This window comes from Physeter macrocephalus, chromosome 16 (genome assembly GCF_002837175.3).
Source record: "Physeter macrocephalus isolate SW-GA chromosome 16, ASM283717v5, whole genome shotgun sequence".
Taxonomy (NCBI): Eukaryota; Metazoa; Chordata; class Mammalia; order Artiodactyla; family Physeteridae; genus Physeter; species Physeter macrocephalus.
This window is the reverse complement of record NC_041229.1, coordinates 79963748-79988598: the sequence shown is the minus strand read 5'-3', so window position 1 is coordinate 79988598 and position 24851 is coordinate 79963748. Positions and strand designations below refer to the sequence as shown.

At 37.9% G+C, this 24851-nt stretch overlaps 1 long non-coding RNA gene across 1 annotated transcript in view; it reads right to left on the bottom strand.

Moving 5' to 3' along the window:
- Window positions 1-24522, bottom strand: part of LOC114487964 (uncharacterized) — an 85297-nt gene extending 60775 nt beyond the window's left edge. The window contains exon 1 of the long non-coding RNA XR_003683527.2: window positions 23308-24522. This is a non-coding gene — a long non-coding RNA (uncharacterized lncRNA). The remainder of the gene's footprint in view (window positions 1-23307) is intronic.
- Window positions 24523-24851: the final 329 nt, after the last annotated feature.

The following is a 24851-nucleotide window of genomic DNA, read 5'->3' as shown; positions in this document are numbered from 1 at the left end:
ACATATTTGCCTAGGTTGGACCAATAAGTAAATATATTGTAGATAATGGGAGCCAGGTGCCAGGTTTTTCACTATCAGAGAAAGAAGTGACGAATAAGTGGAATGAAGGTGGGAATTAGGGTTTACTATACAAACAGGTAGGTACAGATATAAATGTAGATAGGTGTGTTTACAATGGTTAGTATGATACATGTAATTTGCAGCGCTGTTCCTTGAGAGGACTGAGAAGCAATGGCACCAAGTAGTGATGAACACACCCAAGATCTTGGCTTCTAAATGCCATTCAACAATAAAAGGAGCAAGAATTCCTTGGAGAAATGGCTGTTTAATTCAAGGGTTGGGGCAGGAAAAATACAAGATAAGCCTGGAACACCATATAGTATCAGAAAGTAAGGGAGTGAGGAGGAGATGAGAGCATGTCAAAAGGACACAGGGGCCAACCTAAAAGAGCTGCTGATAGCCAAGACTGGAACAATGTGAATGACAAAATAAATAAAAAATAACATTGGATTATGATCTAAAGAATAAAATAAATACCCATGGATTCATATACATAACAGATTAAATTATAAGTAAATAAATAAATGTGCAGGGTGGGGAGGGACAAATCTTCCTTATAAAAGAATTTCAGTTACAAATAAGTATTAACAGACATAAAGGAGAAATTGAAAGTAACACAATAATAGTAGGGGACTTTAACACCCCACTTACACCAATGGACTGATCATCCAGACAGAAAATCAATAGGGAAACACTGGCCTTAAATGATACATTAGATCAGATAGACTTAATTGATATATAATAGAGCATTCTATCCAAGAGCAGAATACACATTCTTTTCCAGTACACATGGAACATTCTCCAGGAGAGGTCACATGCTAGGCCATAAAACAAGCCTCTGTAAATTTAAGAAAACTGAAACCATATCAAGCATCATTTCCAACCACAATGCTATGAGACGAGATATAAACTACAAGAAAATAACTTCAAGAAGACACCAACACATGGAGGCTAAACAATATGTTACTAAACAACAAATGGATCACTGAAGAAATCAAAGAGGAAGTAAAAAAACACCTAAGGACAAATGAAAACAAAAACACAATGACCAAAACCTACGGGATGCAGAAAAGCAGTTCTAAGAGGGAAGATTATAGCAATACAAGCTTAGCTCAGGAAACAAGAAAAATCTCAAACAACCTAAACTTTCACCTGAAAGGACTAGAGAAAGAAGAACAAACAAAACCCAAAGTTAGTAAAGGAAAGAAACCATAAAGATCAGAGCAGAAATATATGAAAGAGGTTAAAAAAAAAAAACAGAGAAAAGATCAATGAAACTAAAAGCCAGTTCTTTGAAAAGATAAAGAAAATTGATAAACCTTTAGCCATAATCATCACGAAAAAATGGGAGAGGGCCCAAATCAATAAAATCAGAAATGAAAAAGGAGAAGTTACAATCAACACCTCAGAAATACAAAGGATTGCAAGAGACTACTATGAACAACTATAAGCCAATAAACTGGATAACCCAGAAGAAATGGACAAATTCTTAGAAAGGTACAATATTCCAAGACTGTACCAGGAAGAAATAGAAAATATAAACAGACAAATTACCAGTAACGAAATTGAATCAGTACTTTAAAAACTCCCAACAAACAAAAGTCCAGGACCAGATGGCTTCACAGGTGAATTCTACAAAACATTTAGAGAAGAGTTAAAACCTGTCCTTCTCAAACTATTCCAAAAGCTGCAGAGAAAGAAACACTTCTGAGCATATTCTAGGAGGCCTGTATCACACTGATAGCAAAACCAGTCAAAGATATCAAAAAAAAAAAGAGAACATTACAGGCCAATATAACTGATTAACACAAATGCTGAAATCCTCAACAAAATATTAGCAAATCAAATCCAACAATACATTAGGAGGATCATACACCATGATCAAGTGGGATTTATCCCAGGGATTCAAGTATTTTTCAATGTCTACAAATCAATCAATGTGACACACCACATTAACAAATTGAAGAATAAAAACCATATGATCATCTCGATAGATGCAGAAAAAGCTTTTGACAAAATTCAACATCGATTTATGACAAAAACTCCAGAAAGTGGGCATGGTGGGAATACACCTCAACATAATAAAGGCCATATATGACAAACCCACAGCAAACATCATTCTCAATGATGAAAAGCTGAAAGCATTCCCTCTAAGATCAGGAACAAGACAAAGATGCCCACTCTCACCACTTTAATTCAACATAGTTTTGGAAGTCCTAGTCACAGCAATTGGACAAGAGAAAGAAATGAGGAATCCAAACTGGAAAGGAAGAAGCAAAATTGTCACTCTTTGTAGATGGCGTGATACTATACCTAGAAAATCTTAAAGAGGCCACCAGAAAACTACTAGAGCTCATCAATGAATTGAGTAAAGTTTGCAGGATAAAAAATTAATATACAGAAATCTGTCGCATTTCTATATACTAACAACAAACTATCAGAAAGAGAAAGTAAGGAAACAATCCCATTTACCATCACATCAGAAAGAATAAAATACCTAGGAACAAGCCTACCCAAGGAGGTAAAACTCCTGTGCTCGGAAAACTATAAGATGCTGATGGAAGAAATTGAAGATGACACAACATCGATTTATGACAAAAACTCCAGAAAGTGGGCATGGTGGGAATACACCTCAACATAATAAAGGCCATATATGACAAACCCACAGCAAACATCATTCTCAATGATGAAAAGCTGAAAGCATTCCCTCTAAGATCAGGAACAAGACAAAGATGCCCACTCTCACCACTTTAATTCAACATAGTTTTGGAAGTCCTAGTCACAGCAATTGGACAAGAGAAAGAAATGAGGAATCCAAACTGGAAAGGAAGAAGCAAAATTGTCACTCTTTGTAGATGGCGTGATACTATACCTAGAAAATCTTAAAGAGGCCACCAGAAAACTACTAGAGCTCATCAATGAATTGAGTAAAGTTTGCAGGATAAAAAATTAATATACAGAAATCTGTCGCATTTCTATATACTAACAACAAACTATCAGAAAGAGAAAGTAAGGAAACAATCCCATTTACCATCACATCAAAAAGAATAAAATACCTAGGAACAAGCCTACCCAAGGAGGTAAAAGTCCTGTGCTCGGAAAACTATAAGATGCTGATGGAAGAAATTGAAGATGACACAGACATATGGAAAGCTATACCATGTTCTTGGATTAGAAGAATTAATATTGTTAAAATAACCATACTACGCATGGCAGTCTACAGATTCAATGCAATCCCTATCAAAATAACAATGGCATTTTTCACAGAACTAGAATAAACAATTTTAAAATTTGTATGGAAACACAAAGGCGCCAAATAGTCAAATCAATCTTGAGAAATAAGAACAGAGCTGGAGGAATAAGTTCCCTGACTTCAGACTATACTACAAAGCTATAGTAATCAAAACAGTATGGTACTGGCACAGAAACAGACACATAGATCAATGGAACAGAATAGAGAGTCCAGAAATAAACCCACTCACTTACGGTAAATTAATCTATGACCAAGAAGGCAAGAATATACAATGGAGAAAACACAGTCTCTTCAATAAGTGGTGCTGGGAAAACTGAACAGCTACATGTAGAAGAATGAAATTAGAACATTCTCTAACACTATTTACAAAAATAAACTCAAATGGATTAAAGACCTAAGTGTAAGACTGGAAACCATAAAACTCTTAGAGGAAAACATAGGCAGAACACACTTTGACATAAGCTGTAGCAATATTTTTTGGGGTCCATCTCCTAAAACAAATGAAACAAAAGCAAAAGTAAACAAATGGGACCTAACTAAACTTCAAAGCTTTTGCACAGCAAAGGAAACCATCAACAAAATGAAAAGACAACCTACCAAAAGGGAGAAAATATTTGCAAAGATATGACCAATAAGGGGTTAATATCCAACATATGTAAACAGCTCATACAATTCAACATCAAAAAACAAACAACCTGATTTTAAAATGGGCAGAAGAACTGAATAAACATTTATGTACATGAAAAGATGTTCAACGTCACTAATCATCAGGGAAATGCAAATCAAAACCACAATGAGATATCACCTCACACCTGTCTGAAGAGCCATCCTCAAAAGAACACAACTAACAAACGTTGGTGAGGATGTGGAGAAAAGGGAACCCTCATACACTGTGGGAATGTAAATTAGTGCAGCCGCTGTGGAAAACATTATGGAGGTTTCTCAAAAAACTAAAAATAGGACTACCATATGACCCAGAAATTCCACTCCTGTGTATATATCGGAAAAAAACAAAAACACTAATTTGAAGATATACATGCACCCCAATGTTCACAGCAGCATTATTTATAATTGCCAAGATATGGAAGCAACCTAAGTGTCCATGGATAGATTTGGAGGGCATTATGCTAAGTGAAATAAGTCAGACAAAGACAAATACTGTATGATATCACTTATATGTGGAATCTAAAAAATACAACAAATTAGTGAATATAACAAAAAAGAAGCAGACTCACAGATATAGAGAACAAACTAGTGGTTCCTAGTGGGGAGAGAGAAGCTGGGAGAGCAATATAAGGGTAGAGGATTAAGAGGTACAAACTGTTAGGTATAAAATAAGCTACAAGGATAAAACATGGGGACAACACAGGGAATATAGCAAATCTTTTATAATAACTATAAACGGAGTATAACCTTTAAAAATTGTGATCACTATATTGCACACCTATAACATATAACATTTATGTGTCAAATACACTTCAATTAAAAAAAAAAGCACTAGAAAAAGAAAAAAGAATGCCAGTTAATAAATGTAGAAGGAATGAGGGAAACAGAAAATCCCCCTTAGATCACCACAGTAGTAGTTGCTGCAGGCAAGATCTACTGCTGAGTTCTAATGTCAGCAGATGAAACTTTAAGGAGGAACAGGATATTTGCAAAGTTTCATATTATCTCCTCCCAAACCATTATTCATTACTGTAGTGGTTTCACATAGTTATAAATGTTTTGATACTCTTCCCTCCAGGAAGTGGAGCTTAATTCCTCTCCCATTGAGTGTGGGCTGGACTTAGCGTCTTACTTTTGAGGAAGAGAATATAAAGACATCTGACAGAGAGCACCTTAACCAAGTGATCAAGGTTAATATCACCAGTAATAACACGGTTTGACAACATGGACTCCCTGCTATGATGCAACTGGGAGGGCACTTCACCTCTGTGGGATTCTCCCCCCAACCCATAACTGCAGTCTATTCATGATAAAACATCAGACAAACCTTCTTGGAGGGATATGGTACAAAAACCTGACAACTTTTCAAAACAGTCAAAGTTATAAAAGACAAGGAAAGACAGAGAAACCATCACAGATGGAGGAGACTAAGGAAAAAACTAAATGCAATGCAGTATCATGGATTGGATCCTGGAACAGAAATCTGAATAAAATCTATAGTGGAGTTCATGGTAGTGTACCAATGTTAATATTTTAGTTTTGGTAAATGTACCATGGCTATAAATGTTTAAAATGGTTGGATAAATATACCATGATTATATCTAAGGAAAAGATGGGTGAAGTGTATATGGAAATGCTCAATGCTATATTTTCAACTCTTTAGTCAACCTGAAATTGTTTTAACATAAAAAGGTAAAATATATGCTGCCCCAAAATTCATCCTTATAAATTCAGAGCTTTTGAGTTTTTTGGTTTATTCTTATAAATATTGTATGATTTGCTATTCTTCTATTTTAACATGATAACTTGTCATTTGGTAGGAGAGCATTTAAACATAGTTATAAGTACCTGGAATTTATTTAATATAAGGGCTTTACTCCACTTTATTTGTAGGTCTTAAACAGAACTAAGATCAAATTGAATAATGATCAAGGTGAAGGAAGTTAGTTTAAGAGTGCACATGGATGGTTGCATTTCATTCAACATAATGCTTTTGCTGAGCAGAGAAGAACTTGTGTTTGGAATAATTCCAACAGAATATCATCCACAGAGGAAAAAAATGCATAATTTCACATTAAATACATGAAAGGGAACTGTCATTTCATGGTGTCATGGGGAAAAAAAACAGCCTTTTTTATGTCATACTGTCTTCTATCAAAAAAGTCCATGTATATTTATATGTGTATTCAGGAAACCAAGTTGTTTCTTAAATTAATCCATCTCTAATAATTTAAATAATGAAACAATATAGTGAACATAAACATATCCTGATTTAAATTAGGGTGGGCAGTGCCAGAATTTACAAATTGATGGTCCACAGACTGCATTTAGCCCTGGGGTATGTTTTCATTGGCCGGCACAGTTTAAATTTTTTGAATTAGCTGCCAATATTTAAAATAGTGAGTTTTTATATAAAAATCTGAGTTTTCATTCTCTTTCAAACAGTAAGGTCTGACAGCACCAAGCAGACCTTGTGGAGGCATGGCAGCTCTTGGCAAGGACTGGAAGGTAGATGCCTATTGTGAGGTAGGCCACAGTTCCTAGCTGGTTGTCATGGTTGTATTCAGACCTTTAAAAATTGAGATGAAATTCACATGACAGAGTTAACCATTTCAAAGTGAACAAGTCAGTGGCATTTAATATATTCACAATGTGCCAAATTCATAATGGTGTGCAACCACCACCTCTGTTTCCAAAAAACATCATCACCCCAAAGTAAAACTGCTCCAGTTAAGCAGTCACTCCCCATTCTCCCCTTCCCTCAGTCCCCAGCATCTGCCAATCTGCCTTATGTATCCTTGGATTTTACCTATTCTGGATATTTCGTATAAATGGAATCATATGATATATGGCCTTTTATGTCTGGCTTCTTTCATGTTGCATAATTTTTCAAGGTTCCTCAATGTTGTAGCATACATCAGTGCTTCTTTCCTTTTTCTGGCTGAATAATATTCCATTGTATAGGCATACCACATTTTGTTTACCCATTCATAGGTTGTTGTGCACATTTGCCTATTTCTAACCTTTTGGCTGTTATGAATAGTGCTGCCGTGAACCTTTGTGTACAGGGTTTTGTTTGAATATTATATTTTTGATATTTTCTATGGACATTAGCGTTGTTTCATCACAGGTCTTAACACTGCCTGTTGCCTCCCACTCTGGCCTGCTTCACGCATTTGCTTTCTCACGCTGCCCCCAATGACTTCTGCATTTATCTTTTCTGGTCTATGTCCTGGGGGTGGGCATATCAGTCTCCCCTCCATTTTTGCACTTTGTTCCAGCATGAAACTTGAACTAATTAATAAAAACCTCTCTTCATTTTTCTTAAAATTGTACCTCTACACTAGACTTCCTGGCCTTTTCTTCCTCAATTTTGTTCATTCTCTGATAAATATTGATTATGGATGAGGGTTGTTTTTATTTTCTTCAATTTTTGACATTAAAAAATTGGACAGTTGGAGAAAATTTAAAATTGGGGCTAGAGCTTTGCCCCTTTTACAGTAAGCAGTGACTTGATATACACATCTGGGTTTAATTATGGTTGGCATCTCTGAACTCTGAAGCAAAATACGTATTGCTGAGATGTCATGTGTTTCTGGCAGTGCAAGAGTATAATTACTCCAATGTATAGTCACTCCTCTTTTTTTTTTTTAAGATTTTTTTTTATGTGGACCATTTTTAAAGTCTTTATTGAATTTGTTACAATATTGCTCCTGTTTTATGTTTTGATTTTTTGTTTGCGAGTCATGTGGGATCTTAGCTTCCCGACCAGAGATCGAACCTGCATCCCCTGCATTGGAAGGGGGAATCTCAACCACTGGACTGCTAGGGAAGTCCCCCTTTGACTTTCTTTAGCCTCAAGGTCTGTGTTACCTCCCTCTCTCTGCCCCTGCGCTCATGGGAAGGCCTTTTTTTCACTTCAATCCCTATCAGTGCCCCTCTGATTTCCCCTTATTTGCCGTTTAATCATTCACTTTAAGTAACTTAACTTTTTTATGGTTGTATCTTGCCTCCCTAACTAGATTTTAAAGCCCTGCTGAATGGAATCTAGTTTTGTTTATTTTTTATATGCTTCAGTGCAGAGCATATGTAATAAGCGTGCAGTAAATATTTGAAGTAGTGACTCACAAAGAAAAAAAAAAAAAATGCCCCTTTAAGTATAGCTAACTTCTATTATTAAGTTGAACAAGTTTAAACGTGTTTAAATTCATTTTTCAGTATACTTATCCTTAGGATTAATAGACAGCAAGTCAAAGTTTTGTGTTATAGTTATGGCAACTAAATTCCTTTTCACATTTAATCAATGTATAAGTTGGTGATTCTAAAAATGTGTGTTGCAAACCGTCTGAATGAGAATTGACTATGGTGTTGGTTAAAAATAGAGATCCTTGATTCCCCACCCCTGAATTTATATACTAATACAGTCTGATGGATGAGCCCAGGAATCCGCATTTTAAAAAACTCTCCTGGGGCTTCCCTGGTGGCGCAGTGGTTGAGAATCCGCCTGCCTATGCGGGGGATACGGGTTTGTGCCCCGGTCCGGGAAGATCCCACATGCCGCGGAGCGGCTGGGCCCGTGAGCCATGGCCGCTGAGCCTGCGCGTCCGGAGCCTGTGCTCCGTAACGGGAGAGGCCACAGCAGTGAGAGGCCCGCGTACCACACACAAAAAAATAAATAAATAAATAAAATAATAAATAAAAAAAAAATAAAAAACTCTCCTGGAGTGTTATGTACTCTATATTTTGATAACTACTGGGATTGTTTGAGAAGAAGCTAATACCTTCATTTGGAATAATTCAAGTTGATTTGGCAGTTCAACCTAAGTTGGACACAGGGACAATACACAGTGAAATCACATCATTAATGAATGATCATTTCAATTTTAATATTTGGGAAGTTAATTTTTTTGCCATGAGTCTACAAATGAGTATTACAGATGTTGTATAGTTTTAATAGTATGGAATTAAAATCCTTGAAGTGTAACAAATCCCGACTAACCTGAGAATTACTGAGGTGAAACAGAATAAAATCATCGAAAAACACCACTGTCTATGATTAACACTTACATTACTCCTAGGACATAATTAGATAATGAAATGCTACTTTCTCTTCCAAAAGCAGAAAATGCAGTTGAACAATTACTGCATGACACCCTCCAATTTATAGTTAGTGCTTACGGATATTTCAAAAACCCTGCATCATTTATTGCTATTGTGAAAAAGTTCTAGGATGGGTTGAGCAGAGGTATTGCATTCAGATAATGCAGACATTTGTGTCCTGGGAGTTAAATAAACAAACCATTAATAAGTAATCCAGCAGTATAATGAAATGATCACCAAACAAAAGTGACACAGTACATTGTTTGCCTTGCCGGTAGCAAGTAATTAAAATGAAACAAGTTTGTTATATTTTGGGTAATAAAAGGGAATAATTGCAAGCAACTGAGAGAGGGCTTTTTGTTAGAAAAATCAGGAGTTTTCTGGCTGTGTTTTTTATCTGCATTACAATGTTTTCCTCCCTCTTGACCTTTTGACATTTGCACTTTTAAAATGTATCACCTTTAAATGTTTCACTTGGGTAGTGGAGCAATGCTGTTTTTCATTTATTCTGCAAAGATGTTTACAATATATTTTTCCTGTAGGATTGTATTTAATTCTTCTCTTACAGATTGATAATTCACCGTGTGATTTGGCAGCAGTAAAGCTTCCTCAACCTGAAGCTAATAAAACGGAGCTGTCATTTATACATACAGAACTAAATATGTACCAAGGACAAGGCTGAGGGCTTTGTCCCAGCATTGCATTTAACCCTCATTAGAATCAGCTTGTGCAGGAAGGAAAATGAGGGTACAGAGTGCAGTAACCCATTTAAGATCATCCAGTACCTGTTTTTTTTCTTTTTTCATGCATCATGCGGTCCTCCTCTTGGCACTAGAAAGTAGGCTTTTCTACTTCCAAACACTATTTTTTCTTTCACTTAATGAAAGATATAAGCCACAAATATTGCAGACTGAAAAAGAGAAAGTCGGTAGTCTGGCAAAGAAGTCTTAACTCCTGGTAGAACTGAAAGCAGAGCTGGGAACAAGTTCAAGGTCAAGAATCTGGATGGCTTTTCCTGGTTCTCTGAGTCAAACAGTGTGACCTCCTTATTATGTTTCCATTTCTAATCCCAAGAACTCCAGATATACCCAAGATCAAATGTAAATACCAAAAAAAAAAAAAAAAAAAAACCCCAAAAAAACCACCACCACATTCCAAAACCAGATCAATGATTTTTGGATTTTTGGATTATCTGGGTCACTGGTCCCCTCCACTAACATGTATAATCAAGAGCTGATGATGCCACATATGATAAGCAATTCTTTGATGAAAAATTTGATACTTAATTTCTCATAGGAGTTTAGTTTTTGTTTTTACAAGTCTTAGTTCTGACTAGCCTATTTTTGAAAAATGCCCTGTTCAGTCCCCTGGGTTTTAGAATGTCATTTGAAATACTTTTAGCCATTTAAGAAAAAGGAAGATGACGTCAAGCTTCAGGGAAAAAAAAAAATCCAAGGAAAGTAACAACTTAAGCCAGACTAGAGAGAAGAAAGTGCTAACTATGGCTGTTGAAATAACAAGTTAGCAATCATAAACTAGACTGCCTTCAGAACGAAACCCTCACTCTTTCCTTGGTCACCCACTTTACTCTTTTCTCTTTCATACAACCTTTATAATGCGCTTGTCAGGCCAGTCTGTCGTTAAATTCACATTTGTATGCGGACCATGAGGAGTGTTTGGGCTTCCAAGTTGGTCAAGATGAACTGCTTTGAAGCTAGTAATCTGCTGAATTAGCGAACTTCTTTCATGGTATTCCAGAACAAACAGATTCCCTTTAAAAAAAATCCCTCCTTTTGTTATTTCAGGTGGTTTGAGTCTGTTATTCTTACATAAAGATGTTAGGGTTCTTCCAAGAGAGGTTCAAAGAGAAATTTAGGAATAAAATGTTAAGCAGATTAAAGGGACCTTTAGTAATGATCATGTCACTGAGTGAAAGATGAGGTTAAAATTGGCCACCGCTTTACTATGTAACCAGTTATGTGTTTTTCCTTAACTTGCATAGAAAGTCTCAAGGTAGCCCTAGGTTTTAGAAAGGACTATCATCACTAGGACAAACATTGGTATAACCATGTTTATCGAGGGCTTACTTTAACAACCGTGGGAAGTAGGTACTATTATATCCCCCATTTTACAGATGAGGAAACTGAGGCACAGAGGGGTTAAGACCATATGCCCAAGGGAAGAATAAAAAGTTAGCAGATTGAGGAGGCAAGGTAGCAAAATGTGGAGCATGGGCTTCAAAAGCATGCAGAAATGGGTTCACATTCCAGCTCTGAGGCTTATTAGCTGAGAAATTTTGAGCATATTTGTTAGCTTCTGAGTCACAATGTCCTTATCTGTAAAATGGGATTATAATTTCTGCTTCAAAAGGTGGTTTTGAGGATTAATTTAAGTAATAGTAAATAATAATAGTGATGAACATGTATTGAGTGTTTACCATGTACCAGGCATTATTCTAAGCACTTTGTTAATTTTTACAAATCCATTATATAGGTACTTTTATTATCTCCAATTTTATGCTCAAGAAAACATTAGTGTAGAGAAGCTAACTTGCTAGTTAATAGGTGAACTGGGTTTCAAAATACCTAGCATAACACCTGATATAAAATAGGCATTGATAATATTAGGATATTAGTACCTAGAGAAAGGGAAATGTTGGCAATAAATCAGAATATCAGTAATGTTTCCCATTTATCATGATGCCTTTACTAATAAATGTTGGAGAAGGACAAGAGTTAAAAAATGCCAGGTTCATGGGGCCTATTTAGGGTAACCTAAACCTAAGCATCAAAGTGAAATAAAATAGGAGTTAACTAATTTTGAGCAAATTCTATTTTAACTCTGTTGCATACGGTACATCAAAACAATTGTTGCTACTTTTTCCTTATCGGGGCCAATCAAATGGACGTACCTAGGCAAAGTATGGAGAATAACAGACAATCAGACCTAGACATGTCTCCACATTTGTGTGTGTAACCAGGTTTTGTTGTCATCTAAATAAATTTAGTAAGTACAAATCTTAAAATTATGTTTTGCGACTGTTTTTCTTTTGCATGTTTTTTTTTTTTGGCTGCACCGTGCAGCATGTGGGATCTTTCTTCCCTGACCAGGGATTGAACCCGAGCCCCCTGCATTGGGAGCACGGAGTCTTAACCACTGGACCGCCAGGGAAGTCCCTCTTTCGCACGTTTTTTAATCTATCTTTTTTTTTGACTATGAATGATTGCCGTATGAGTTGACTTTTCAAATATAGTCAGTACTCCAAGCCCCATTTTCTCTTTTCCTCTTCTGTCTCCTCAGCCCTATCTGTGACTCTAACATACACATACACATACACACACACACACACACACACACACACACACACACACACACACACACACCAGAGTTATACAAAGTATAGCTTTTAAAACTCCATCATTAAGCATAAAAAGGCCAAGGAATGTTTGGAACTGGTATACTGGAGCCAAAAAGGTTTATCACATTCAAAAAAAGCACCTTTGGCATTAATGGAGAAACCAGAACCAATTGTAAAGCATAATTACTGCACAAACATGCAGTATGTGTGAAGCTATGATCATTTCTTTAATGTCTCATACCAGAGAAAACCTAGACAATGTGTCCGTTGTTGAAATTGCCTCTCACACCCTTCCCATATCCTGCTAAAACACTGCTTTGTTTATACATACATTTATATAAAGCGCAAGCAAACTTTCGCACGTTTTTTAATCTATCTTTTTTTTTGACTATGAATGATTGCCGTATGAGTTGACTTTTCAAATATAGTCAGTACTCCAAGCCCCATTTTCTCTTTTCCTCTTCTGTCTCCTCAGCCCTATCTGTGACTCTAACATACACATACACATACACACACACACACACACACACACACACACACACACACACACACACACACCAGAGTTATACAAAGTATAGCTTTTAAAACTCCATCATTAAGCATAAAAAGGCCAAGGAATGTTTGGAACTGGTATACTGGAGCCAAAAAGGTTTATCACATTCAAAAAAAGCACCTTTGGCATTAATGGAGAAACCAGAACCAATTGTAAAGCATAATTACTGCACAAACATGCAGTATGTGTGAAGCTATGATCATTTCTTTAATCTCTCATACCAGAGAAAACCTAGACAATGTGTCCGTTGTTGAAATTGCCTCTCACACCCTTCCCATATCCTGCTAAAACACTGCTTTGTTTATACATACATTTATATAAAGCGCAAGCAAACACCCAAGCTCAGCTTCTTGGTAGTATGGTTTGAGTTCTTAAAGTCGATTCAGAGTTCTGGCTCCTCATGCAGATTGAAAAACAAAGGCGATCACATAACTAGTTTTAGGGCTTCGATTTCAACAACCAAACGGTCTCATGCAAATAGATGGTTACTTTCCACTCCCAAGCAATAACTACTACTTCAAGAAGCTATGTAGTAAACTCTCTGGAGGAAGGAAAGCCCCTATTTTTGACATTTGTGACACTAATTTCCCAACAGAGTCATAAAGGTGTCTTAGATATCTTCCTACCCTATGAAGATTTCTCTAACATTCATAATATTTTTTGGTGCCCTATGACAGAATTACACGTTAATAATAATCACAATCATGATAGCTCAGGCTAGTGGGAGCTTACTGTGTTCCAAGCATCATGCTAAGTCCTTTATGAGCATAGCTGACAGAATTCATTCAATGCCACTTCTAGGTAGATGCTTTTATTATACTCATCTTACTGGAGGTTTTTGTTTGTATCAAATTCATTAAAACACCATGATCCACCTCTTTAGTTTTTAGAGAAAACATCTTTTCTTGAGAGTTATCACAATTATTGTTTTGCTTATTAATTTCTGCTAATTTTCATAAAACACTTTCACTACTTCAGTACATAGTTTTTGACCAATGTTACAAGCTAGGAATTTCACTATACTGTTTGTTGGGCATACAGAGGTCAGTAGGCTATTTTCCCCATCTTCAGAACTCATTGCATAGGAGGGAAGGTAAAAATGTAAACAAGAAATTATTGCATAATAAATACAGTGACAGAGATATGTGCAAGATACAGAGATGGCAGAGAGGAGGAAATGTGGGAGAGGGATGCAGGGCATCAAACAAGAGGGGCTGAATGAGCTTATATACCAATTGGGAATTAAAGGACAAAAAGAAATAGATGAGGAAAAGGGGAAAGGCATCCCACATGTACAATGTGAACAAAGGCATAAAGGCATGGAACCACTCGGTATGTTTAATATATAAGAATCCATCATATATGTCAACAGTAAAGTTTGAAGTGGAAGAGAAGGAAAAGAAGGTAGGTATCTGACTGTGAAGGGCCAAGGAAGAAATGCTAAGAGGTTTAGAGTTTATTCCATAGATAATGAACTTGTGTAGGTTTTAAAATTGTTCAGAGACAAGATGGGCTTACGTTTTAGAAAACTTACGTCAATAGTCACTGTGTTTGTCTAAGCAAAAAACATTGAGGCCTTGAAGTTAGACTTGGGTAGCATAAAATGAGAGATAAGGGAAGATTTGGGAGATACTTACGGGTCAAAATCAGCAGAATTTGTTTGATGTGAAAGGCAGGAAAAGAATTTCGGATAACTGAGGTTTCAGAGTTGGCAGATGTATTACTTAGGCCTAGATATGCTGTTTGTTACACTCCCCCTGTCCTCCAGAATAATGGAGGATTGAACACAGAGATTTACTTCTCTCTCATAAAAGGAGTCGAGAGATGGATGGTTTAGGCTGATAGGGCTCCATGGGTCAGTAGGGACCTATGCACCTATCTTTCTGCTCTATTCTCTTACTGCATAGCTTCCAACCTCAAAGTCACCTCTTGTTCCAAGATGGATGCTGGAGCCATCATTATGGACAACGCAGGACAGCGTACTAGAGGGGAGAGCTGCACAGAAAGAGGACTCTGGAGATGTGCAGAGAGTCCTCCTAAAGTTGTCAGCTAAGTACTGATCAGTGCATACCTGTGAGGAAACTACCTGATGCTGGGGAAAGAGCTACCTACAATGATTAGAGGATACAATCCCCAAGGCTCACGTAGGGCCGGTAATATTTCCTGCTTCCACCAGACAGAGTTCAAGCCTCATAAGCCTAGTCATCCGGGAGAGTACTCAGAAGAGTTTTGCCTCAGTAGTGGGACACAATTAGTCGAGGAATGAATGCTTCTGTAGTCTCACATAGCAAAGCTTAAGAGCAAGACCAACAGAATCAAATAGTTCTCAAGTAACTTAATTGCACCCCAGAAGAAGGTGAAAGGTGATTTAATAGCCAAAACCTGGAAACAACTCAATGTCCATCACTGTATAATAAATAAATGTGGTATATCATACGATGCAACATTACTCAGTAATAAAAAAAAAAAGAACGTACTATAGACGTACACCATGGATGAATCACAACATAATTATACTGAGTTAAAGGAGCCAGACCCAAAAGGATACACACTGTACGATTTTATGTAAACTTCTAGGAAATGCAAGCTAATCATTACTGACAAAAAGCAGTGGTTGCTTGGAGACAGGGGTGTCAGGATTGGCAGGGAAGTTTTGAGGGAGGATTCACAAAGATCGAAGAGAAACTTTGAGGAGGTAATGGATGTGTCCACTATCTTGATTGTGGTGATGTTTCACAGATGTATACAGTGGACCCTTGAACAACACTGGGTTTGAACCTTCATGGGTCCACTTATAGGGGGATTTTTTTTTCCAATAAGTACTGTTAATACTACAGTACTACATGGATGCATAACTGGTTAAATCTGCAGATGTGGAACAGTGGACACGGAGAGTTGACTGCAAGTTATAGGTGTTTTTCTGAGTGGAAAACTGAGTGGAAGGTCAGCACCTGAACCCGTGTTGTTCCAGGGTCAACTGTACATATGTCAAAATTTATCAAATTGTACATCTTAAATACGTGCAGTTTATAGGATCTCAACTATGCTTCAATAGTGTCTTACATTAAAAAAAACACACAAGGAAAAAATGAACAAGTAAGAATTATGAGAAATGACAGCTGAAATAATAACTCTTACTACAGAAATAAACTTAATTTGATGAAGGCAACTACAAAAACATAAAGCAAATACATCTTATGATGAAATGTGAAAAGTATTTCCTTTAAGATTCGGAAGAAAACAGAGAGGTTGGCTAGCACCTGAATCCACTGTATATTTAGGCCGGTAGAGTAAAATAAGAAAAAGAAATAAAAATGATAAAGACTAGAAAGAAAAAAGATTATTGATTTTAAATAATTCTAAAAGTTTCTACAGATAAATCATTTTACTTAATGAGAGAGTTAAGCAAAGTGGCTGAATATGGTATCAATGTAGGAAAGTCAGATGCATTTCTACTTACTAGCAGTGATCAGTTAGTTGCCTTTTTATAACGTCAGCATAAAATATAAATTTCTAAGGAATGTAAACCCTTTCGTGGAAGAAATGATAAAACATTATTGAACACCATTAAAGACAGCCTAAATGAAGGGATATACCATAATCTTGAATAGAAAAACTCAGTGAAGTAAAGATGCCAGGTTATCTCCAGATTTATTGATAGATTCAATGTAATTCCAATCAAAATCCAAACAGGTCTTATGAGAAACTTGAAAAGGTGACTCTAAAATGATGTGGAAGAGAAACAAGTCCCAAAATAGACCAGAAACTTAGGAAGAACAAGATGTAGAGGGGCTTGCTTTACTCAGATTTAGGACTAAAGCTATGATGATCAAGACATTGTATAAATAGATCTGTGGATCAGAATAGAGAGTGTAGAAACAAACCAATCATGCATGCAAGCTTGATTCATGATGAAGTCATTGCAGACCACTGAAGAAAAGATCAATCATTCAGTATATGCTGCTGGCATGATCCACGTAGATCAAAAAAATACAGTGTGTTCTCTACCTTGTACCATATTGAAAGTCAGCTTTTAGTGGATGAAAGACAAATTGCGAAAGCATAAGCATAGAACTTTTAGAAGACTATGTAGTTTAATACAATTTCCTGATACAGGAGATCTTAAGACATTAAACAATAAAATGCAAATCATAGAGGAAAAGATTGATAAATTCAACTATATTACATAACTTCGGTTCATCAAAAAGCACATTAAAGGAAGTCAAAAGACAATCTATGGAGTGGGAGATGATATTTGTAACTCATTTCCAACAAATGATCAGCACCTCAAAAATAAAAAAGACTTTTATAAATATATAAGGTGTAGGTATCCTAATAGAAAAATGGCCAAAATATATAAACAGGCATTTCATGGAAGAGGAAACACAAATTGTCCATTAGTATAGGGAATATGCTCATTAGTAACCTTGGAAATGCAAATTAAAACCACAGTGAGCTACCAATGGAATGTCAACAAATTAGAAAGTAGTTTAAAAGTTCATTGTCACCAAGTTAGCAAGGCCAGGGAGCAATGTAACTTACATGTCCTATTGGTCTATAAATTGAGAGAGAGTGGTTTATCATTATGTAGGAAAGTTAAAACATGTATATGCTCTGCAATCCAGCAATGTTACTCCTAGGTATGTGTCATAAGGCAGTTTAATTTTTCTTGATCGAGGTCAGACCACATTGGTGGGTGAATGAGTCTTTTTTTTTGGGTGAAGTAGAAGAGCACAGCTTTATTGCTTTGCCAGGCAAAGGGGGACACACCAGGCTTCTGCCTCGAAAAACTATGCGTCTCAATCCCACAGGATTTGATGTGAACCAGTCTTTTTTAAAACAAACAAATTACAGCAGAATATGATAGACTTAAACAGAACAGAATAGAAATAATCAGAATGCATTGCTGATAGTAAGATTATGGATTGTTTAGTTAATTATTTTTTGTATTGCTAATGGAAATGTTTTGCATTCTGTTAATCATTTTGGGTTGTGTTGTAAAAGTTTTTTTTTTTAACATCTTTATTAGAACATAACTGTTTTACCATGGTGTGTTAATTTCTGCTTTATAACAAATTGAATCAGCTATACATATACGTATATCCCCATATCTCCTCCCTCTTGCGTCTCCCTCCCACCCTCCCTATCCTACCCCTCTAGGTGGTCACAAAGCACCGAGCTGATCTCCCTGTGCTATGTGGCTGCTTCCCACTAGCTATCTATTTTACATGTAAAATGTATTTATTATGAGTTGTATTAAATGGTTTGAAAGCCACTGCCCTAAAAAAAAAATCCTTAATATGCAATAGGACACAATTGCAAGAATGTCTAAATAGTATCGCTTATAATAACAAAAAGCTGAAAACAGCTCAGATATCCAACAACAGTAACATAATAAATTGTGGATTAGTCATGTAATGGAATATTCTACAGAAATAAAAAAATGAAGGAAGCTTGCAGGTTAGTCATGAAATGAAATACACAACAGAAATGAAAATAAAGAGCTAGCACTATGCACACAAAAATGGATAAATCTCAAAACATAATATTGAATACAAGAAGTGAGTCACAGAATATGTCGGTATGATTGTATTACATAAAACTAAGCAAAACTAAATATGTTGTTTAAGTCTGCATACATAGGCATTAAAACCATAAAGAAAGGCCAGAGCTTATTCCCGAGTAGGAGATACAACAGAGATACAGAGCATGTTTGAAGGTACTAATAGCAGTGCTCTATTCACCTGAGTGATGGGCACACACATGCTTGTATTTTTATTACTATTTAATCGGAACAGATATGCTTATGTGCTTTTGTATGCATGATATATTTCCAAATTAAAATAATTGAGATATAAGCAAAAGAGAAGTTAATTGTTGGGGTAAGATCCTTGAGGCAATGCATCGGGATGGGCTTCAGCACACAAGTGAGCAGACATTTCTTAAATGGAAAGAAGGGCAGCTCCTCATCTGGGAGCAAAGCAGGAGGAAGGGTGGATGAGAGCACATGCAGGTGTGATTTCAGGGGTGTGTATGGAGTGGGAACGTATGGGGAGATGCTTGATGGAATTCAGATCTGATGGATTCTTTTAAAGAATGTAGGAGGTGGGGGAGCCTCCTGGGAGTGAAGGGGTAGGTCTGGGTAGAAGGCCTGGGGAGGGTAGTGAAGGCTTCGGAAAGTGTTTCACAAAGTGGAACAGCTATGCCACTGATGATACTCGAAGGCGACTTGGGGTACGCCTGTGGGTACGTAGACAAAGTCATTTTTAAGATTGTAATAGTTATTAGTTTATTTTAATGCGAAGGTTTTTAAACATTTTAATAGTTTTGCTTTTGTTTTAACGCATATTAATAAAAAACAAACCTAATATTTTATGGATATTACTTATAAAGCAAAAGTGCTGCTTAAAAATTCAGTTAATTTGAAGGAAGGGATTCAGTAAATATTAGCTTAGTTGTTAACTTTGATATGGCAAAAATCCTGAAGGTGGTGCTCAAAAATTTGGGAAACTTTGATTTAAATAAGCTAGCTAATAGGGCACCTGGGAAAAGAGGAGCACTGTGGGTAAAAAGACTGGTGAGTGGTACTCAGACCCCAGCCACCCGAAATCCCAGCTTTTAGCTGTGGCTCAAACCATAATTCTTCACTGAGAAGCCCCCATGCTTTCATGGGGTTGTTACCAGTAACCGCTGAAAAAATAGGATTTGCCAGAATCAAGATAAGAAACAAACTGAAGAGTAAAACAGTCCATTCTCTTGGGGTTTTTTTTCTGGTTTAAAACAACACAGCCTTATTATTTTACAATTCTGGAGGTCATCAGAAGTCTGACATGGATCTCACTGGGCTAAAATCAAGGTGTTGGCAGGGCAAACTTTTTCTGAAAACTCTAGGGGAGGATCTATTTCTTCGCCTTTTAATCTTCTAGAGGTCACCTGCATTTCTTGGCCCGTGGCCCCTTCCATCTTCAAAGCCAGCAACACCAGCTGAGTCCTCTGTTGCCATTTCTGATTCTCTCTTGCCTCCTTATTCCCCTACTCCATTTTTTTTTTTTTTTTTTTTTTTGCTGCACCACATGGCTTGCGGGATCTTAGTTCCCTGACCAGGGATGAAACCCGGGCCCCCAACAGTGGAAGCGCAGAGTCCTAATCACTGGACTGCCAGGGAATTCCCACCCCTAGTCCATTACTGAATTCAGCAACTCCTGCCCCTCTTGTTGGGCTTAATGCATATGGGAGAGGAGGGGATATATATAATTATGATCACAGCACAGTTGTAAAGGTAGGAACTTTGCTATGGAAACAGGTGAGAGGTGCTAACCAGGAGAGCTGGGGAAGACACCTTTTTTTATTACATTTTTTTTTAACTTTTAATTTTATATTGGAGTATAGCCGATTAACAATGCTGTGATAGTTTCAGGTGCACAGCAAAGCGACTCAGCCATACATACACATGTATCCATTCTCCCCCAGATTCCCCTCCCATCCAAGCTGCCGCATAACACTGAGCAGAGTTCCTTGTGCTATACAGTAGGTCTTGTTTGTTAACTTTTTAAAATATAGCATTGTGTACATGTCAATCCCAAACTCCCTAACTATCCCTTCTCTCCACCCTTCCACCCCCCACCCCCAGTAACCACAAGTTCATTGGAGAAGACACTTTTGAGGTGACATTTCACCAGGTGGGCAGGGTCGACCAGAAGCTGAGGGAAGTTACATGATAAAAGCTCAGAGGAGTGGAGTATGTGTGAGATGATCCAAAAGGCCTTCCTAATTCAGATGAACTCTTACTAGCCTTGATGGCTGAATTTTCCTCTAGCCACCAGAGCACTGCATTTTTACTCAAATTTTAATACATCCCTTCAAAACTGTGATACCCTTTCAAGGAGGGCTAAGGCAGGAAGCTGTTATCATTGCTTAGGTTTGTTTGTAGCCCAATTTAGCCTGTGGGTGTGGGTCCCAGAATAGAGAACAGAACTTTTCATAAGAGCAGCCAAGTATCTGGAATCTGAGGTTGCCTGTGTGGAGCGTTCTAGTGAATGTCCCAGGAAACCAGAGGCCTGGAAATCAGGAAACTGATTCATTAGGGAGGGAATGAGCACTCTCCCAGAAGGGCTGACTCAATGAGAACCACTCACATATTCATTCATTAACTACCTGTTGAGTGTATACTAGAACCGGGGACCATGTTGGATGCTGAGAATATGACTGATCCTCAGAGAAGAGAATGGTCCGCACCCCTATGGAGCTTAACCGGAAGAGACTTAGGTGAACTAGCAAAGCCATTGGAAATGCCAGGATGAAAAGAGCTAAAAATTTAGAGGCACTACTGGTTTTTGTTCACAGAAGAAACTCTTTGTAGATTTACTGTGTTGCTTCTCTAGGCTCTCCACAGAGCCAGCCGGTGAGACTGTGGTATGCTCTTACATTGGAAAAAAATGCTTTCAAAGTGCTACTTTCCTAGAAACATCTCAGTTTGCCACTAATCCCAGGCATACCTGTGGGAATGCTAGAATGCGTTGATGGCAACATCCACAGGCTTTTCCTTAAATGTTAGCAAATATATACTAATTTTTTTCAATACTTTTAAATACTCTGAACAAGGCTGAAGAGATAACTGGATGAGCATGGAAAACATCATAATGAAGGGAAAGAGCCAAAAACTTCAAAGTTCATATGCCTTGAGTTCTTGATATCTCAAGATTATATCCAAGAGGTGTCGATGGCTTTTTAATGGGATCCTTGGAGTCCTAGAGGGTCAGGTGATACCCTTCCGGGTGGTCCAAAGATCTCCTGATGTTGTATGGAAAAATGTAGGTTTGGGCCCATAGCTCTCATCAGATTCTCAAAGGGACCCCGGAAAGTCAAGAATACTTCTATAAATCCTTCGAAAATACTTCCATGAGTGCTTTCTATGAGAATATTCATGGATTTTAAGTTCACACAATTGTCCCAGAATGTGAGGAGTGCAGCAGAACCCCAGGGAAATGGAATTGGAGGCCAGGTCCCCTTAATATCAGCCATGTGAACTTGCACAAGTCTCGGCCCCATTTGAGCCTCAGTTTACTTATCTGTTAAATGGGGAAAAGAACACGTTTACTTCTTACTTCCTACAGTTTTCATGGCAAATGATCAGACGTAGGTGAATAATGCTATAGAAACCTCCAGGTACTATATCTAAGAGTGAGAGGCTTTAGAAAATGTTTACTCTCTGCACCTGTAGGCAGTGTTATGTTGTTGGTCACTAGAGGGAGCTTTAGGATTCAGGGGAAAGAAGAGCCAGTGATGTAGCTCCTGGAAAGCCTTGAGGCCTCTATGAGGAATTTTTCAGTAAGCTTTTGCCTTTTATAAATAGCCACTTAGATTTTTCCTTCTTTCTTTTCTTTTTTAAAATTCAGATAAATGCCTATAAAAGCAAACATGACCTCGTTTTCTGGTGACACAGATTTTTCTACTCTTAACCTTTAGGATTCTTCCTTCTGACTTTTTCTCTGGTAAATTTAGTTTCTACATAAACACAAGAATTTTCCACAATTTAAAAGTGAAAGAAAAAAAAAGGTAGAAAACAACTTTCGAGAGGGCCATAGGAAGAAAGTGCTCTTCCCTTAGCAAAAGATGATTCATTGTCCACTCTGTGACATGTGGCAATGGTGAGCAGGATGGGGAAGTGCATTGTCTAACTTTGGCGTGCATTAAGAACTCTGACATTGGATTTTCTGGTGGCACTCCCTGCAGTTTTTAATTGGTGTGCTTTTCTCAGGTTAGGGCTAGAGAGAGAGGACTCTTACTCATTTAAAGAGGCTTGACGGTTACACCAGAAAACCTAGGATAATTTGAAGGAGGAGGTACGATAGAGTGAAAGACACTGACTTTGCATGTTAGGGAATCAGAATGTCATGGACTATGTATTTGGGGGACAATTTTTGTCCCCTTTTAGGACCTCAGTTTCTCTGCTTCTGACCATCCCCCCAGCGCCACGCATACACACCCATGGTTGGATGGTCTTTTTTTTTTTTTTTTTTTTTTTGCGGTACGCGGGCCTCTCACTGTTGTGGCCTCTCCCGTTGCGGAGCACAGGCTCCGGACGCGCAGGCTCAGCGGCCATGGCTCACGGGCCCAGCCGCTCCGCGGCATGTGGGATCTTCCCGGACCGGGGCACGAACCCGTGTCCTCTGCATCGGCAGGCGGACTCTCAACCACTGCGCCACCAGGGAAGCCCTGGATGGTCTTTCTTCATCAGGAATGGATCATTAGGTGACCAGACTCAGACCCCAGGTCAGGAAAGGCAAAGTTTTGCAGGAGCACAAAACTGAGACTTACCTGATTTTCAATCCAAATTTCTTTGGAGAAAGTAGTCTTGATATTTCTCTTCCTCGAAGTTCTTTGGGTTGTATTTCAGTTCCACAGCAAAATAGATGCCTGCAGAAAACAGTGAACATTGTATTTTCATATACATTTTCAGGGACCCATGGAGAGACTGAACTGCTAATATCCATCAGCAAACCGGGGCAATGAAGCTGTCAAGCACTGGTCTGCCAAGTTCTCTGGACTCTAAGATGTGTCCCCATAATCTTGCCTTTCTCAATTTCACATTTTAAAAATGGGGACATGTCTGTAACTTATACAGGCAAGTCTTGATAATCCCTCCTGAAAAGCTCCTGTTAGGCCTAAGGCGTTTCTGCAATCAGTGGCCTTTTAGAATTGAGGAAGGAGTCTAGGAAATACTTTGGTTTTGTATATTTCTCTTACCTGGAAGCTCAAAAAGCTCCCCTCCGCTGGCACATCTGTGCTCTCCTTGCAACTCTTAGCACCTCAGGAGTAACCCTCGCTGGAAGGGGTTGCCTCTCTGATGACAGAGAGGCAAGAGGTTGCAGGTTATAAAGGGTGAAGCCATAATTATTATAGGCTCATTCATTGTAGTTTATGAGAAACAGCTGCATTTCCTTGTCAAGCCCCTTGTTGAAGGCTTTTCTCTCCTTTCCACTGAAGTCTAATCACTAACCAAGACTAATTAGCTGATTTGGGTCAGAACAAGCCAGTGTCTCTGCCAGCCCACTTTAAGCATGACTGTATCACGTTAGTGATAGGAAATTTGCTAAAACAATGAAAACGGCTTGATCAGTGATTCCATTAATGATTACAATCGGAGTAATTTTCTCCCCTTTTTGCTTTCCAGGGGCTGCTTTTTCTTCTTCAAGCTTTCAGATGGTGAAGGTCAGAAGGTGGGCAACAGAATCACTGTTCCCTAGTTGAGGGCTTCTCAAATTTTCAGGTCCATACAAATCACCTGGACCGTGTTACAACGCAGATTCTGACTCAGCAGATTTGGAGGTTGGGGCGAGGGGAGGAGGAGCTGATGATACCAAGGCTGCTGGTCTGTGGACCACGCTGAGTAACAAGGCCCTAGTTAATTTTTATCTCTAGCTTCTGTTTCACGCTGATGAAGGATGCTTTTTCTACTCCTCAGACACTGTCAGAAATAAAGAATGAATAAGTAATGATTTCACAGCCCAAGGGAAATTGTGAGGTCACAGATTCCATCTTCTGAATTAACAATTGTTTGGAAAGCCATGACTTTGAATTCTAATCTCTTGCAAAGCAAAATATTGAGAATAGACCCGTAGTGTGCACAAACACAGAAAACAGAATCCAAGCGATCTGATTTTTCTCATGAGATGGCAAAGCAACTGTTTATTTGAGGTTATTGTTTCTTTATTGGCAAGCATTATGCTTTGTACTTCATTTACATAGGAATCTGGTGGGCACTGCCTAAGAGTTTGTGAACTAATTTCTCTGGCTCTAAATCATGTGTACTTCATCTTTATCCTCACTACCAGGAGCCCAGTCTAATTGTTGCTTATGCA